This window comes from Ctenocephalides felis, unplaced genomic scaffold (assembly GCF_003426905.1).
Source record: "Ctenocephalides felis isolate EL2017-DRISC unplaced genomic scaffold, ASM342690v1 CF-g0.4_SCAFFOLD_01886, whole genome shotgun sequence".
Lineage (NCBI taxonomy): Eukaryota > Metazoa > Arthropoda > Insecta > Siphonaptera > Pulicidae > Ctenocephalides > Ctenocephalides felis.
Genome location: NW_020538040.1, coordinates 99,086,188 through 99,106,791, shown reverse-complemented (window position 1 = coordinate 99,106,791; position 20,604 = coordinate 99,086,188). Strand labels below are relative to the sequence as shown.

Sequence of the window (20,604 nt, the reverse complement as noted above, 5' to 3'; positions counted from 1 at the left end):
GATCAAAAGCAATGGAATGTTTTTTGAATCATTCAAAGCGACTGATCTGTGTTCTTGAAATTGTCGACGAAAAATATTGTATCCACACATCCACACATACATACACACACATACATGCACACACACATACATCAGTTTTTTATAAGGTATGCCAAAATATTCATAAGGTTTTGAAACGTAAAGATATATAAAAATTTCATTTTAGATATTTTTGCAATTACTATAACACACCCTACCAGAAGTTAAAAATACACTTTTGAAAAAATCAAAATCACTGTAACAAATTAGAATTCTCAATAATTCAGCCCAGAGTGATAAGTATTGAAGCAAAATTCGTCACACTGCCCGTCAAAAGGATGTCGTCTATAGACGACACACGTTGATAAAAAGTTAATTTTAATGAAACTCAACAGCTTTGAATTTTAATTTTTATGTGATAGCTTTTTACATCTGGAAATATTGAATAAAAGTTGATTCAAGAATTTACTTTACAGCGAAAAGGACATAATTCATTTTTGGTGCAATTCTATATACGTTAAAACATTATTTCACATCACAGAGATTTAATTTTTCTTCTGAATTATTAAACTATTAGTGAGTTGATCTTGGAAACCTGCAGAAGTGATAACTGCAGTGGTTTATTAATTAGAATATTTTGCTTTTGTATATTGAAGTAATACTCTCCAAATATATTATTATTAGAGTAATATTTTACTGGTAAAAGAAATTATACTTTAATAATTATTAAATTCGAGCAGTAATGATTTGATTATTATGAAATGTTTACAAATGGTACCATATTTCCGATTCCGAAAATTGTTTTGTCCAGAAAACCTGATTTGCTGATGTTCCAAGTTCGAATTCGAAACAATTGATTCGAGTTGGTTAATTTTGTCTTATTAATAACAATTTTAATATTCATAATATTATTAGATACCTTGCCGAGCAGTAGGTTCCTTCACAATTGATATAATTTTGCGTCCTTTTTTTTCAAAAAATGCTTACGATTTCAAGTTTATTGGAAAAGGAATCATTTGTTAATTTTTGTATGGTAGTTCAAGCCCTTTCTATTTCATTAAGAGCTATTTTTCTTACAATTTTATAAATAAATAAAGGTAAAACGACGCTGGCACATAGTTCCAATAGCAGAATTTAATTAGTAACCATAATCTCAGTTGATGGTCAATTTTATTTTTATAAGTAAATGTTCACTAGTTCTTGCTTTATGAGATTTTACGAGAATGTGTTTGTAAGTGCGATCGGCGGCGTCAGTTCTCTGACCTAGTTCGACGCCGCGGCGTTAACCAGATCGATCATCACCGGGTTTCTGTTGGGCGAAAAAATAAAACGAAATGTTCAAAACAAGAATAGAACTATTTGATAACGAAAACTATACATGTAATGCGAATTTCCAACAATTCTTCCATAGCTAAGACTAGCTTTATGCATTTATGAGGCAACTTATACTTTATTTTTATTGCAATGAATGCTGTGAAAGTCTTTTGTTTTTTCTAATACATCTATTTTGATTTTGAAAAATCAGATGGATTTATTCTCAGCATCTTGAGGTTATCTGTTTTGAGCTATGGTATTATCTATTCCAAACGGTTCGTATAATGTTTTGACTTTTTATGATTAATGACTTGTCAGAAGCTTGTAGAACCAGCAACTATGCCAAGGAAATGTTTGTATGAATTTAAACTGTTTGCCGTTGAACGGGAATTTAACGCTTTTTATTGAGCATATGAATTAATAGTTTTCAAATAATCTTGATTGATATTGTATTGAAATTGTATTGAAATTGTATTAGTTTCTGAGGTGCTTTAAATTGACACTACCGTACTGGAAACTGATAAAACTTCTACATCATTCAGGACGTTGGTTGTCTTAATAGCCACAAAGGTTCCAGTTTGAGTTGAGCTTGATATCTGACAGAAGTAATACATATATGTTTTTACTTAGGAAGAAATTGGGTCTATATTTTTAGGTCAAAATAGCCTTAAGCAGCTTTGTACCGTGAAATATTGACTTTCTAATAAAACTAGCATAAAATATATTACAACAGTTTATAGAATACTGAGTTCTGTTTGATGTTCAAATAATATTAATAAAAAAATCACAGTGGTGTGCTTGATTGTCGATAACCCACTCAAATAATATTAATATATTTTTTATATTAAATAAATATTATGTATTTGAAACTTAAGATATATATTGTGATTAAAATATACTAACCAGATTTTTATTGTTTCAGGATGATGCCGGTATGAATTGTTCAACCTCATCGAGTTCAAATCAAGGTAATTTTTTTTTACTTGGATTGTTTTACATACATATTTGATGTTATATGTAGATACGTCGACGCTAATTTATTTCAGATTTTTTGATTCCAATTAATAGTATATAGGTACATGCTAACTGCATATTAATTATTATTAATTCTTGTTACCAAGCTTATCATAGTAAAGTTATATAATATTTTTACTTGCTGGGTTTTAAACATCGTTCTCTCTAAATATATTTCGTTATTTTATTCTTGTTATGAAGTGGCATCAATCTCCTAATAACAGTCAATTTCATCTGCAAAGTTATCGTACTCGTAGTTGTACACTTGTTAAACATAGTAGTAATTAATAATAATAAGAATAACAAATAATATGCAATAAAGAGCGCGTAAGGTTCACACGCGATTGAAGTAAAACTTATTTGCTGCAGTACAAATGGCTAATTTAGGTAAAATTAAATATATAATATAACAATTTACAATAATATTTATTAGTAATATGGTAACAATTGTGATACACACATTTATTAGTGTCAATCATTATACACATTTATATAATGATAAATTATAAATTATATATTTATAATAACATTAAAAATACGTATAATATTTAAAAATAATAATGAAAAGTCATACTTCAAACATGACATGATCGGTTTGTCATTGTAATTATCATTTAGAAATGAACCTTGATAATAGAATTTTGATTTACTATTTATGTTTATAACCAAATATCGAATATTGCCTCTTAGTTCTTCTTCTGACTCTGAAAGAACCTTCATTATAGAAATGAAGTAATTGTTGATTAGTAAATTCTATAATATTCGTTCACACAGTGGATTATGTTAAACAACGTCTAAACAAATATTGTTTTCGCAACTTCAATCATCATGTAATTGTGTTTGAACAACTTCATGTAATTAAAATTGACATACATTCATTGACTGCTCGTATTTTTTTTTGCTTTTTCGCTGGTGATATAATCGCATACAAAGACAGAATTCTATTCACATACACGACGGCTAATCACAATCGACTCGTATCTAAATAATCTCATCGAGAGCGAATGAGCCACCCTAGTCGCGCCTAAAGTTTTACTTCAAAAATATATATCGCATATATGGTTGGATAAAATATTAAATCGTTAAACCGATTTATTAAGATAATTTCTGTAAGCGAATTGATACTGATTAATATAGTGGACAGTGCGTTTTCACTGTTTTTTTTTATTTGTATTTTTACAATGATATCGTTGATCTGTATGAAGTGGATGGTTTCTAGTAAATATTTGACAGTGTTTGCTATTTCAAAACATCATCTGCCAGATTGTGATCTCAGTCGGCCGCACGTTTTTATCCCTCGGATCAATGTCACGGCGCTTAAGGATGTATATTATACACATCGGACGACGATCCGATCCCCGTAACACATGATAAATAACTATATACGTCGAAATTTCCTTTTTTTAGGATAAAATATTGCTATGCACTCTCCGAAATTATCCTGACCATATTTCGTGTCACTGGCGCAGAGTGGAAACAATGAAAATGGAAAAAATAGATTTTGTTACTGGTCCGTTAGTTCTGCACAATTCATTTTATTCACTGCATTGTATTTATAATGAAAAACAAGCCAAAAGATAGTAATTTTTGTTAGTTAACCGGTTTTTCTGCTACATTATTTTAATGAAATCTTGGTCGTAGTGGCAGTGGTTAACCGTTCTACTTATTGACAACAATATTTATATATCATCCACAAATTATTATTAAACGAATTAGGTCATGGAATATTATTATTATTTAATATAATTATTTCAATTCGTATAAACGTTAATAATTCAGCAGCCCGATTGACGCTATCAAATAGAATAAATAATTTACGTATTCACGCTTTGAATCAGAATGCAAAATACTATCGAGTTAAGTAATAAACGAACATTTAATTTTCATTTGAAACTACGTTTAATAATTATGTTAATACATTGATTTTTATTATTTTGTTATTCATAATATTTATTTTTCTAGTTGTGACGTGTTGTGAATTATGATCGTGATTTTGCAAGGAGTCATTTCGTTTCCAATAAATTTTAATTTTTAATATTATATAGAAATGCACGACTTTCATTAATTCATAAATTATTTGTTACGGGAATACATTTTGGGCTGAGTATACACAACATTGAATGTTTTTTATTCAATTACAGAAATGAGTGAATAATTAGTAAATTGTAATGCATCAGTTGATACCTGTTATATGTGAAATGCGCCAATTTGTCTGTTTCAACAGGTGATATTTACAACTGATGTATTTGCATCGTTAATATGAATATTGGATTAAGATTGTGTAGTCCCCCACACTATTAGACATAAGAGCTAATAAAAAACCCCACACATAGGAGAAAGATAACCGATGGGTTGCTTCTCATATTAATACCTTAGATTATAAGTCATACACACAAACAGCTCATAGAACAATAAAAAAAAGAATTCTGATTGCTGCGAAAAAAAAGAAGATTGTATAGTGTTGTTTACTAAGATATTCTTATGATAATAGATTTACAGTAGTGTTTATTGAACAATTATTTTCTAAAATAGTATGCGTAATTTATGATTAATTGAATAATAGCTGTCGTTAGATACGTTTCCTTAAAATTGATTTTCTCGATTTCAGTGCATTGCATTTTAAAACATGTAACGATGTATTTTGAAGAATTTTCGGCAGATTTATTAATTTGACAATTTATATTGAAATATATTATTAGTATGTTTTTAATAAAGTTTTTGTTTATATTAACTCTTATCACTCGCTAATTCCGGAATTTACATGTATTTTGCCGCCGGAGCGGCGGCATCCGAGTCGAAAGGGTCAATCAAGGGTCAATCAGGGTCAAGTTAAGATATGCGTAAGGTAGGATGAAGCTATCGCTGTATTTCTATGCTGTTAGGCTGGAATAAATAAATATATCATTAGTATGTTTATTAATACTAATTTTTATAGTGACTTACATTGTTGTTTTTATAAATAATTATTTTCTCAAATATATATATATATATATATATATATATATATATATATATATATGGTTATTTCCTATTATTTATTTAAATTATAGTCGGTAGTTCAAATTCCGATTTACAATTTATATTTATAATATTGCCTCTTAGTTTTTCCTCTGACTCTGAAAGAACATTATGATGTAAAAAAAATCTATAGTTTCTTTACCTCGGCTCTACTGTGCTTTAAAATTCATTAACGCTTTTTTTGTCTCTACCGTCTCCGCTCGGATTGATGGATAGTCGATGGAAAATGATCTCGACTTTAACGATACTTGAACTGAAACTAGAAATTTTGCGTGAAATATTATGGATTATCATTTATTAGGAAATAATAATAATCGTTGGAATAATAACATTTAATTAACAAATTTTTCCATCTCGTTAATTTGATTATATTTCCTCTCGTTAATATGATTTTTCCATCTCGTTCATATGATTATAGTTAATATTATTATCGACTTTAACAATTCTTGAATTGAAACCCGAATTTTTGCGTGAAATATTATGGTTTATCATTTATTAGGAAATTATAATAATCGTTGGAATAATAATATTTAATTAATAAATTTTTTCCATCTAGTTAATATGATTATTCATATATGATTTTTTTGCCCAAAAATACATGTGATAATCACCAAATGCGTATTTATTGAATGAACTTATTATTAAGATTAAAAAAACTATTCTATTTTAAAAAGATTCGATGCGTGTTCTGTACTTTTGATATTTAACGTTATTGCTTATTACCTTAATTTGCTTGATCTTATTTGTAATATTCGAATGAAATAATGAAAATACCCTTTTTTGAGCTCCAGTTACTCTCTAGCGTTTCTTTAAGCGGAGGATTCAATATGTTATCTACTTACTATGTGCTTAATTATGTTGATCTTAGAATAGTGTATTTGTTGCTGGGTCATTTCTAAGATCAATTATTTTTTAGAATTAATATAAATATTACTTTTATCATCTTATTATGATCTCATATTAATACAGTTGATAATTTTAATTATTGGAGAATATTTAAGACCGAATTTTTATATTCAAGCGAATATAAGAATATAAGAATAGTTTGAACGACAGTTACAGGATTGAGGAAAATCAAAAAAATTGAATTTATGTATATATATATATATATATATATATATATATATATAGGGTGGTCCTTAATAAGAACATTTTCGAATTTCCTTGCTCCCAGGGGCTCAAATGGTTCCAAATCGATAACAAACAATTCTCTGAAAGTTTTAGCTTTAACGTTTAGATAGAGCGCAATTCAAACAAACTGCGTATGGAAAGAGCATGGAAATTTTTTGAAAATTTATGGATATTTTCAAATTTTTTTGTTCCCAGAGCCTCAAATGCTTCCAAAATGAATGGAATAAAAATGAATTCTTTGAAAGTTTTATTTCTTAATATTAACTTTGATTTCTTAGTTAGAGTGCAAACATCCATTTATATATATATACATATATATATATATATATATATATATATATATATATATATATATATATAGATGGGTTGTATACCTGAATGTATAAGTCTTATGCGATCATAAACACAACATTAAGCAGATTTTTATATATTTTGATTGGAACTAAGAGGAAAGGGTTAACCATCCCGTAATTTTTTTTTAAATTTTTTGATCACTTTTTTCACTCTGTTTATGATCCGTATAAAAATAACACATAACCCTATATCTCTACCTTCTTACCACAAACCTTTATTTTGTAATAATTATTCTGGTAATCACATCATTTATCATCAATTATGGTAATGACATCTCGATTTCTGTCTTACATCTCGAACGTTTTCGAATGAAATTTCATTGAATTTTTTTAAGCTAATGAAATAGCTCCATTCTACACAAAAAAAAATTATCAAGGGTTATACAACTCTTACACACATTTTTTAATGTAGGGTAGAGCGGAGCTTAAAGGTGCGCGAGTAAAAACACATAACCTGTAAGATATAAAACCAGTAAAATTAGGAATTATTTAACAAGAATATTTAAAAGTAGAGGGAAAAAATGTATAATAACTGTAATGTAACCAGACACCACTTCGGTTCTTACAACATTGTTGTCGGGAGAAAAACGTAAAGTATTTTTTTGCGTTGTTATTTGTCTTGATTGTGAGCACAGGTTGCTTGGTTTTCTAGACCTAATATAATTTTTTATGAGATGTATTGTTTATTTAAAGTTAGATTCAACAGTTTTTTTTATATAACCTTTATAAAAGCTTATACCTGGGTAGGATAAAAGAAACCAACTGAAACTTCACCCCGGGAAAGTTCTAAAAAATAAAAATAAAAAAATAAATGAATTAAGTTAAAATAAGCAATTTTACAATATAAAAATTAATTAGTTATTCCAACCTACTGATGATTATTTCTGATGAAATACCAGATCCAGGTTAATTTCAGTGTTCTCTGTAAAAAATGCAACTATAAAATTTATATTTTGCATTGGTTGAATAATATAGCTATTCTTCCGTAAAAACCTTTTAAAACTGAAATATACATAAAACGCTTTTTTCAGGTATCACAATTATTACCATGATATTACAATATTGACTAGTATATGTTTATTATTAATAACCGTATAATATATTGCAAATTCTGATGGATTATTGTTGCGCTCGAATTGTTGATAGCGAATCTGCGCTTGTTTGATTGATATTGAAAAAAAACTTCGTCCTCAATGGGTCAATGATTTATGATCGTTGCATCCATGTGTTTGCCCAGCTTGTACGCATTTTGTGATCGTATAGCAGAGGTGTATAAAACCTATGAGACATTGGAAAATATTATACTATCCTTGTTACACAATGAGATATATTTATATAATACAAAACTATTTTTATTTACCTTTAACTTTAAATACATTTGTTATGAATTCTGTAAAATATACTGGTTTTATAAGTTCATCAGATTTCTATTTTTTCATGTCATTCTATACTGTGTTATTTAAGTATTTATGTACATTTTTAATGAAGAAATTGAAAATTCATAATTATGGGATAGGTAAAAATGACTAGACTTTTTATTTATGAAATTATTATATATTTTATTGATAAATATATTTTTTACTATATGACTATTTTGTTCTTGTATGAATGCTACCTATACCACCTACTAAATGACCAAATGTACTTTGTATAACTTAAATTATTCTACATACTTTAAATTTGCTTTACTTGGCTTTACATCTCTGCATCGACATAGTTATTTCTAAGTTAGTCGTACAGAATCAATATATATTATAAGCCTAACTATCAGCATATTGCATTTAGACATTTTTTTTCCATGACATATTTGATACTGAGGGTTCTCTGGATTCCTAAATAGTTACATCAATTAGGTTTTATATATTCATTGAATAATATACTTCATGAATTATATCATGGAATTTTATGTACTTTGAAATTTTTATGCTGAATTCAGTTGCAAATCTATATCTATAGTATATATTCTATACCACTAGTTCATATTATTTTTGGTTTTTAATTTCTACAACCATATCTTCGATTTTGTTGCATCTTTGTGCGATGTCAAGTCTTCTAAAAAATGTCATATCGTTAAATTAGGATTTAATACCTAAATGGCATAGGGGAGGGGGGGGGACAAAGATCCAATTTGAGTTTGAGCACTAATATTGTGAAAATCATACCAATTATTTAACCATAAATTACATATATCAAAACAACCGGACTTGGATTAGTATGACGCCGGATATATGGACCGACCGCTTCTTTGACGTAATCGTACTCGTACTATGAAATTTGGTTCTAATTCCTTAAGAAACAGTCGGATATATTGACTTTGCTTACATTGACATGCCGGTTATAATGACCAATTTAAAAAAAAGTCCTGTTATAATGACTTTCATGATTTTACATGATGTTGTCTAGTCTACGAAAGTAATTGCTATGTCTTTTGGGCACAATAATATCAGGGATGACTGTTTTTGCAATGAAATAAAGTGAAGAAATCAAACAAAAATTACTGATTACTTGGTCTGCGTGTAAAAAGGTCCACCTCAAATATCTCAAAAACAAATAAAATTGGAACTTTTTAACAACAATATTTGATACTAAAGGGCAGAAGATAAAGTATAATCTACGATCACCTTGATTCTTACGATTTCGCTATCAGAAGATACGCGTCAATTTTTGAAAATCCATAACAAAAGTATTTTTTTACGATGTTAGTTTTTTTTGAGATCTTAATATAACTTTTTGTATACGTTATTTAATTAATATAAGATGTATTGTTAATTTCAAGTCAGATTGAACAGTTTATAAAATGTGTTATATGCAGTATAAAAATGTTGTATATAGTGTAAAAAATATAACCAAAAAATATAATTTGCATTGATTGAAAAATGTAGCTATTATGTCGTAAAATCCTTTTAAAATTGAATATAAGGCTTTGGATCTTATTGCCCCCTGGTTGTTCCAATTTACCCCGCCTTCATGATGGATAGGGTCAGATAACCAATTTTAGAAAAATAGTAAATAGCATATTTCTCGAATTAGAAATTATTTGGAAATTTTCTTAAACATAGTTCAATAGTTGTTTCTCTAATGCGCTTTATTTGTTGCGAGGTAGTTCATTTGGTTTAGACAGTATAATTACTGAAAGTGAAATTGAACCTTGATACTGTTCCATTTATCGTTAAAACTTACCATTTTTTTATTGTGTCCAACTCTGTAGCTGACGAAACATGTTTGATCTGTAAACGTTGAGCGATTTTTAGTCGTCGCGCGTTTTTTCTGTCGCCGCGTTGTCAACGTCAAGTCGCGCGTTATCGCGAATGAGTGATGAACGAAAATCCGGGAGGAACATTGCGATTATAATAACGCTTGCATCGTTATCAACAGAGAACCGCCGTTTGTTGAAAAAATAATATTAAATTCAATCGATTATATGTGTAGGTATGATATCGCTTGACGGAATCCGTAATATAAAACGGTTGTGTTAGGGATCGCAATGTAATATTCCGTTGGAGTGAAAAGAAAATTTTATATCCGATGCTTTCGTATTATGGATGATATTTGTATACCCGTAAAAGAATTTCTTATTTGTAAAAATCACTCTATTGAGAATTCCTGTATAGAATTATGATCCATTGGCATGTTGTATTTATAATGATATGAGCAAAACCTTGCATTAAGTAATATTATTTGGAAATGACTGAATGTTTGTTGATGATCAGCTTAAAATATATCTAGTTTTTTAGTAATCTAGTTATGAGATTTCAAGCAGTGTCACTGGATTTTTCTTGGAAATATGAATATTAATACGTTACCAAAATATGTGATATTTTGATGTGCATATGTTTAATGGTCATTTTAGTCTGCCAAATGGAATATTTTCCATTGCATCTCCGAAATCGCTATATAAACCTTACCAGTTTAATACATTCTTCATTGCGTTAATGCAAATAAAATGTTTTTTAAATCATTCAAATTGTTAACTCTATCATATAACCGCTGCTGTTGGACTATCAACCCAAGACTCAAGAAGAAATAACTAACATATCTTCTCTAAGTTACTAGTAATCCTCATTGGAGGGTTATCTACCATGTCAACTTTCTATATTCAAGTAAAATACTACTTGAGTTGATATTGAACCAAACAGCCATATAACAACAATATGTTTTGATTGCTGTTAAACAATGTTAAAAAGGCATTCAAATCAGACGCTCCGTTCTCTCAAAAACTGAATTACAATTTGTGGCACTTTTTGGCCCGTATCTTCAAAACGGCTGCACCCGCCTCTGCCAAAAACTAGTTAGCACGTCTCGCCATCAAAGCAAATCGAATATTTTTTGGAATACTCAATTCGGTTTACCCGTGTTCCCAAAATCGTAGATGAAAATTTATTTACGCACGTACATACACATCTATTTTTTCTAAGGTATGTGATATATAAAAATTTTCTCTTTCATTTTTTTGCGATTACTATAACTTACCCTACGGGAAGTTAAAAATATAAAGTTTTTCAAAATTACTTTTTTATATTTAACTGTTGGTTCAGAATTTTGTTTGAATATTATAAATAATTTTGATGTGCATTTACAACAATTTTTATCTAAATAATTTTAAATTTTTACTTCGAATAATATGAAATACAGCTTTATGGAAATCTCTGGGTATAAATATTCCGTAGCGTGAATAGATTTATATTATCTTCAGTTGATTTTTTAATATTACGTACCAATGCTGAAAGGGATGTTGAAATATGCAGTTATACGATGAGAATATTTACATGTAGATTATTTTTCGGCTCTTTAAGATTCTTGCGAGAAATAATATTGTGTAAATGTTTACGTGTGTACTAGTAATCTACATTAGTGTTTTTCCAAGGGTACTTGCATCATGCATTCAATAGGCGACATCCGCATAACTACCTATATTTGTGTATGGGTGTCGTCTATAGACGCCACTTGCTTCAATATTTATTACTCTGAGTTAAATACTGCGAATTAGTTTATTAGAAGTGTAATTTAAATTTAATACATTTTTATTGATAATGATATACATACATACAATACATTGCTGTGTATTGTCCATTCAGTGGCATTATTGGGTGGCTCGTTGACTCGTATAGCAGTGTCTCTTCTGCGGAAAACACTAGCTTGGCGAACGGGTTAATCTTCTAGCCTATACTTTATCCTCTTATTTCTCAACTTGTTCATATGGTCTTCAATAGGTCCTTTATCATAATACACTTTCGGCGCGAATCGCTAGTGCTTGTTGGCGGTGAGTGCTGGAGCGTATCCCTGTGCGATATTTACTATTGTAGTATCTGAAAAGCGTTTCAATATAATGGCAACCGACAGGGGTAAACAGTTTGCGAGTCCATTCTTTCGAAAAAGACGCAGCTTTTGCCTGCATCACCGAAGCCCATATAAGTGCAATTTCAAAACGCTGATGCATTTGACCACGTAAGAAATAAGAATATTTCTTTGTGCAGTACATTTTATATTACTTTACTTACAAATATCATCAAATATATTTCTTAGTGAAGTAGTAGGGAAACCAGTTACGGTTGTACTACGGTACGGTAGTAACAGTCACCAAAACTGCTAAAGCATACTGATTTTGACATAGGGTTCAAAGGGAGGGAGATGTATGTTTGTTTGAACATACTTTCATTATTGCATTTGGTCTGCGACCTACATTAACATAATTTGTGGACCGCATTGCTTTTGAAAAGTCAAAAGAAAAGTTTCTTTGTTCAATTTCTTTTAATAATACTGATACTTGTATGCAGATAGATCACTTTGTTTCCTGGTTTGCTATAAGTTGAAATTCAGTAGTTAATTACCAGCAATTAGCTTTTGCGTTTAGCTCAGCCATAACAATAATTTGTTTACAAAGTGTGCGTTGTTACATGTGGTTGTAGGTCTAGTTCTTTTTAAGGTGAAGATTAACCGAGAACAAAAAATCGAATTTAAATAAGACAAAATACGAAAGAGAAAGTTCAAGAAAAATTTAATACAAGAAAAACATGATTTTACAATGATTTCTTCTTAACTTTGTTTAAAAAACTGTTTTGTTATACATTGTTCTTTAATATTCACAAACTTAGTTCAAATGAATATATTGTGTAAAAACCATTTCGGTATTTGTACATAATGTCTTTAACCTATTTATTTATCTATATATATATATATATATATATATATATTTTGATGAGTTATTTAGAATCGGGCAGTAACACCAAGTAAAGAAAAAAACTAAAGTAGTTTTTAAATACTTTATTTATCCATACGTTTCGGTCTTCATCGAGACCGTCATTCAGTGGAAAACTAAAAGATTTTATATGATGTAGGAGGCAATAATATAAAGTTATAACTTATATATAAGTACTTACAGAATTAATTATACAAAAATACACTACACTATTACACTGTGATAACCAGGCTATTAATAATTGGAACATTTAAACTAATTAATTTTTTAGACAATTTTTGCTTACATTCTAGTGTGTACAAATTGACTAACGTCTAAAAACTGAATGAATTGTGTTTACAATTTTTTTGAGAAAGTGTAAAAAAGACCGGCAGACATATGTTTTTTGTAAAATAATAAAATAATAAAAATACACGCTTCATTCAGATGTGGTGGTGTTTTTGAAAATAGTCGAGAGTTATTTTATAGTCATTGCAAAGCGAATTGTTGTCAGTTCTTAAATTTATGGCTGTATCCTTGTGTAAAGATATTAAGCAACCTTCGCTAAATCGTCTTTTAAATAAATTATTTTCGAAGTGTAGGATCGTGGGATTGGAAAAATCAATGCTATGTTTGAGTTCATTGATATGAACACAATTCATTCAGTTTTTAGACGTTGGTCAATTTGTACACACTAGAATGTAAGCAAAAATTGTCTAAAAAATTAATTAGTTTAAATGTTCCAATTATTAATAGCCTGGTTATCACAGTGTAATAGTGTAGTGTATTTTTGTATAATTAATTCTGTAAGTACTTATATATAAGTTATAACTTTATATTATTGCCTCCTACATCATATAAAATCTTTTAGTTTTCCACTGAATGACGGTCTCGATGAAGACCGAAACGTATGGATAAATAAAGTATTTAAAAACTACTTTAGTTTTTTTCTTTACTTGGTGTTACTGCCCGATTCTAAATAACTCATCAAAATATATATCAACACCAAACTCACATATTTCAAAATATATATATATATATATATATATATATATATATATTGTTACAAATTTTAAATTTTATATATGTCATAAGATCGATGATCAGTAATGCATATCGCCGTTTGTAAAAAAGCCGGATCGATCCTCACTTCTAAACAACTTGTGCAGTTTTGAAGATTATTTCATATAGCTCATTCGGATATTGCGATATAAAATATAAACCTAGCTGTAAGTGGAATTCTGTCTTAAGGCAATTAAGGCATCGTGCCTCAAGGCAAATTGCTGGAACTTCCCGTACCAAAAATTATTATTTTTTTAAAAACGATTAACATTCTTGAAAAAAAAAATACTTTGAAAAAATAAGATTTTTGAGAAACTAAATTGGACAAAAAATTACTTTTTTTTGAAAAAAATTTTTTTAAAAAAAAAAAATTTTTTTTTAATTTCTTTTTTTTGAAAAAAAAAATTTTCTTTATTTTGACATATTGTGGAAGATCTGAACTTTTTTTCAAAGCAATCGTACTGCTTTAACTGCATAGGAACAAAATATAAAGCGCGTAAGCGCCGCGTCGCTGTCCAACGCATAAGCATTGGTACGGAACCCATAGGAATGTTAACAAAATGTATACTTATTGTTAAAATCTCTATAAAATATCTGATGATTTGATGTGCATATGTCTAATGATCATTTTTGACCGCCGAATGGCTCATTTTTTTACTTTTTCCTCCATATCTCCGAAACCGCTAGACCTACCTTCATGAAAATTTTATCGATTCTTCATCTTGTCAATACAAGTGAAATGTTTTTTGAATTATTCAAATCGGACGCTCCGTTCTCTTAAAAACTGAGTTACCGTTTTCGGCACTTTTTGCCCCGTATCTTCGGAACGGCTAGACCTGCCTTCGCTAAAAACTAATCAGCACGTCTCCTTATCAATACGAATCGAATGTTTTTTGAATTATTCAAATCGGTTGATCCGTGTTCCCGAAATCGTCGACGAAAATTTGTATCCGCACATACATACACACACGTACATACATACACACACACATACACACACACATACACACACACATACACACACACATACACACACACACACACACACACACACACACATACATCCATTTTTTCTAAGGTATGCCAAAATGTTCAGAAACCTTTGAAACGTAAAGATATATAAAAATTTTCATTTTCGATTTTTTTGCGATTACTATAACTTGCCCTACGGGAAGTTAAAAATAACTTCTCTCAATAAATTTCTCTGAATTGAATTGTTCTTAAGGTACTCAGCTCACGAGCCTGTGTTCTTATATATAGGTCATTATTGGTTACTTTTCCTGGTGATTTTAATACTTAAAACTAAATTATATTTCACCAGTGCTACAATTTCAGTTTGCTGCGCCATTTCTTGTAAATTAGTTTATACCATGTGCGGGCTTGGAAGCATTTTCTAGAATCAAAATGCACACAGTTTATTTATGATTCCTATCATTTCAAAAGATCGGATTTTTCTTCTGATACTCGACATGAACATTCCAAGCATGTTTTCTTGTAGAAAACGCGGAATACGTTAGACAACGTTTAAATACTGCGCTTTGAGATTGTACGCTGTATTATAGTTGTTCGCTAGGGCGTCTGTTATAATCGCATTGAGGTATTTTATGTATGAGATCTTGTTTAAACTCGCAGATAATCTCTCATCAATATGCAGCCGCATCTATGTATTTGCCGCCATCGGGAATATGCAGCAGCAGCTTCTATCTGCTGATCTTTTCAAAAGCGTACTCGAATCAAACGCAGTTAGCGCTCTCAAATTACCGCGCTGCATTGACGCAATGTCGAAGGCAGAATTTGTTCTTTGGTTTATTAATTAGTAGTGAGCTCGCGTTCTGGTTTAAACGCGATGTTTTGTGTGATGATATGGAACTTTCATATGAGCGTTATTTGTGATTTCTGTAGCTACACAATTTAGATATTCCTCGAAGGTACATGGCTAATTAAGTCGCTGTAACAAACATGGCATAGTACTTTGTTCTCCGTGCATTGTTTTGTATTATGCTTTAAAATGTATCAAATAATATAATAGCTGTGAATGAACTAAACACAAAAGAGGCATAAACTGTGAAGAAAAGTTGGTACAAAACTATTGCTTTAGTTATGCTAAAGTTCTAGTTTAATACGTGGAGTCAATGATAGTCCTTTCACATATTTAGTGATAATTTCAAAATATTAAATAGTTTTTTAATTATTTCGAAATATTTCATTGATATTTTAATATGAAAACCATTCAAAATAATGTTTGAATTTGTTTTAAGATGACAAATTTTGCGGAAAATTGTTGTTGTTTCTCTACGATCAAAAATGTATTTGGGTGCTGCCTCATCTCCATACTTATGAAATATTAAAAAAAATAGTATTAAAAAATGCGTCACCTTTATTGTTATAATATAAAGCCCAAATCTATGATTTATTTATTTTAAATAAATCATCGCAAAGATATATTACTTTAATAACTTATAGTAATAATTCCAATTAACTGTTTAAAATTTCTACGCGGCGTCTCCACCCCAGGGTGGCACGCAGCACCCTTCTCCGATTCTCTTACTCTCCTACATTCATCTATGTATAATAATGATATAACGCGTATTCATTGCGTACATGTCACATGTATTGATTACATAAACATTAATTTACCGTAACCCCATTGTTTTGTAATCGCTCATTTTCGCAGCCCCCTTTCCAGCAACGCCTTGAAACTCGCAAGCTTTCCGTTTTACGAAAAGCTTTCATGTTGCACAAGCCACTCATTGTTTCCCCCATCTGGATCTTCCTCATCCCTGATTGTCGGCTCTCTGCGTATTATTGTGACGTGTTTTGCACGCATGAGAGGATTCCTATCCTAGCGTGTATAATTATCTCCTTAGAGCCAGATATAGTGTTATCAGAAACATTGTGCGCCTACTACACTAGCAGCCTCTATGCTGGAAACATGCGCTCAATTTGTCATCGGGCAGCTGTTCGCCTTCGCCCCAAGTTCTGGGACGCTAATAATGCCTTGATTCAATGTCACTAAGGCTCTCGCGATTGCTGGCGATTTAATGCAGCCGTCTTTCATAAAAGAGTTGAAAGGCGGGCTTATACCCTCTGTGACCTACAAAGATTTTGGCTTGATTATTGTGCATTCGCTTCATTAAACACCAAAAACACTTGAATTCAGTACTCTGTTTTTGTATCTTGTTTTTAATTGAGACATTTTCTGCATCAGATATTAACGATAGACGGTAATTATTCAATATTGTTAATGCGAATAAAGTGATTCCAAGTGTATTGCAGATAATTGAGATGAATTATGATCGTTAATATGAAAATTTTGTAACTCTTTTTTTGAGATATTTTTGTATTAAATTTATTTGTATATAATTGCATTTAAAGATGTATTTTTATATTAGCCGAAATTGTACAAATTCTGTTTTTGAAATTGCGCATCTTGACCCCTTAACTTACAATTTAGATTCGAAAATGTCGGCCCAAAGTTGTTCAAGCTGGTGCAGCGTTGAGATTATTTTTCCTCATAGTGCACGGTTTATCAAAAAATAAAAATAATGTTGTGTTTTATAGTTTCGTATGAATAAATATTTTATAATACTTGCGTTCACCATACCGTGCCATGCCCGAAATACGTAATATTTGCTTCTGGCCAGAATATCGTACGCGGGCTGTGCCCGTAATATTCACTTTTGGCCTAGCAATTGCACGCGGGCTCTACTCGTCATTTTATGTGAAGGGGTTAATTTTAGTTCAGCATGTTTCTTGAACCATTGAAGCACGATAAATTAATAATTTTCACCATAATTAACTTTTTTGATGTTTTCCAAATACTCCGACTACGAATAACTATCTTTTCATATTCAAGTTCATATGATAATAAACATGTTTGAATGGCAATAAAAACGAAAACTGTGAAACATATGTCTGATTTTAGTGTACTATTTTATTTTAATTAATCATAAATTACTTATTAAAATAATTTTTTATTATTTTTAGCCGAAACTTACAATTATTGAATATTACAGCATCCTAATTTCAGAAAAAAATTTATATTTTATACACATCAGTTGTATATATGTATGTTTAGTATGTAATAATAAATATATATATATATATATATATATATATATATATATATATAACATTTTATTGGTACACATATTTATTGCAAATACTGGTATTATTGAATTTTGAATACAAAAAATCTATGGCGTGTAAAATCACATCAAATGTGATCATGTTAAGGAAAATCGAAATTTGGTAGAATGTCTAAGGTAAGTATTTATGCATTACTACAACCCTGGTATGTCCTTTACTGCTGTAAGACTATAAACACGGTGAAGCAAATTAATTAAGTGATTTATATGTGATTTTCGTAATTGCTCTCTAAATACGATTCCTTGCGATTTTATTCCCTGCCATTTCTGTCATCCTATATCACGTATAAGAAGCTGTCTATGTAACAAGCAACTCGGAGTATATGGATGATTTGCGGTGTATCTGGATTATATAAAATCATCAAATTATAATTGAACCTGTTGCGAGGGAATTTATTTATAACTTACATAAATAGTATATTTATACTATTGTTGTTATATCAGTAGATAAATATTAATTTTAGAACTTTGGATTCATTTTTTATGTTAGCATTTACAGATACCTTATAAATAATAAGCGTTATAAATGATGGAATCATAAAAGCTACATTGATTATTACAAATTTTATATATAATACAAACAATAAAAATGCAACTGTTCATTATATTTCAGCATCTCCGATTTTTGATCTTTCAAGTATAGAATAGATCATGTTCATCTTCATCTACCTGAGATTCATTAAAACTATTGATCTCCAGTAATTTTTCCGCTAGAAGATTGAAATTTATTGTGCTTTTTATATTTGTTTGTTATTTTACTTGTTTTATTTAATACTTTTTGTTACATAAATATCTAATATATTATATATTTTGTTTGTGGACATATATGACATATATACCTTCAATAGTAACGATATTTTCTTTAAAAAAAATTGAAATAGTTCAAGATTCAAATTGTTATTTTTTGAGTACAAAATCATGGCAATCTAGATGTTTTTTTTAAACACTAGAACACATAAACATGTTTTGTTTTTTATTTGAATTTTGAATTCACAAACATTCACGATGAGTTATTCATTTTGCCAAATTGTTGGTGCATCTTTTTCCGTAACGGATATTATATTTAATCATGTCAAGAACTATTTTATCGGTCATCCATTTTTACCAAGCCATAGCCTTTTTTCTGGCTTGGAATCTCAACAGTAATTGATTGTTTATGTTTCGTGATATATTTAGTTCTATGTGCGACTTACGTGGAAAGGTTTCAGAATTTAATGTTTAATCTCAGTGACCGTGATTTTCATGAACAACACCGGTTGATAGGTAAGTTATAAATTGGATGAAAAAAAGTATGGCGTTTTTTTTATTAATCGATTGAAATATCACAACATTGTATAATTAATGCAGTGCTTGATTATTGCTTTACATTACTAAAATTACATAGAGAAATATTTTTCTAAATTGACTTGTCAATCGACAGTCTTCTTAAACAGAACTGTAGACTTTGTACATCAGTTATATTTTTAACAATAGTTCATACTTAACTATATTAAATTCTTTCTAATGTAATTTTAACGATTGAAATGAAATAAATTTCAATCTTCTAGAGGAAGAATTAGTGGAGGTCAATAGTGAATCTGAGGTAGATGAATATGAGGACGACTATGAAGACGACTATGAAGATGACTATGAAGATGACTATGAAGATGACTATGAAGATGATTATGAAGAAGACTATGAAGATGACTATGGAGATGATCTGTTCTAATTAAAAGATAAAAAATCGGAGATGCTGAATTATAGTAAACAGTCGCATTTTTAGGATTTTTATTATATATAATTTTTTTTATAATCAATGTAGCTTTTATAATTCAATAATTTTTTTTTATAATGTATCCTGTAATGCTGACCGAAAAAATCAAACGAATGTTATAGAAGTAACCATTTTTTTATTTCAAATGTTTCATATTTTTCATTTATGGAACAAACTTCTCAGGCAATACAAAAATAAATATTTAAATCATAATTTTTAATTGTTGACGTCTATTTTATAGACGTATAGTATATTTCATTTTACATGAATTAGCGATAGATTTGGGAAAATTAAAGATTGTGGAGGTGTAAGATGCTTAAACATAAGGTTAATTATAAATAAAAAAAACTAATTGAAGTTGGCGAATGTTCAAATATAGTATCGCGATAAAGGCGTAGGTAAAATTGTTATCTAAAGGAAAATCATTATCAAAAGTAATTATTTGTATCGCTAATCGTCTATTATTATTTATAAATAAATGAGATCTTACCATTAATAATAGTGAATTATATTCTTCAAGGATCTTTAATTTGTTCAGATTTGTTTTTTTAACAAATTCTAAATTTACATTGATAGTTAAAACTGCCAAACTATATAAATACATACATATCGAAGGCA

The 20,604-nt window shown here is 29.4% G+C and overlaps 1 protein-coding gene across 1 annotated transcript in view; it reads left to right on the top strand.

Moving 5' to 3' along the window:
• LOC113378246 (GATA zinc finger domain-containing protein 14-like) overlaps positions 1 to 19,848 on the top strand; it is a 210,353-nt gene extending 190,505 nt beyond the window's left edge. Inside the window, exons 3-4 of the transcript XR_003367161.1 lie at positions 2,255 to 2,300; positions 19,781 to 19,848. The gene's annotated coding sequence lies outside the window, so the exon portion shown is untranslated. The remainder of the gene's footprint in view (positions 1 to 2,254; positions 2,301 to 19,780) is intronic.
• The last annotated feature ends 756 nt before the right edge of the window (positions 19,849 to 20,604 follow it).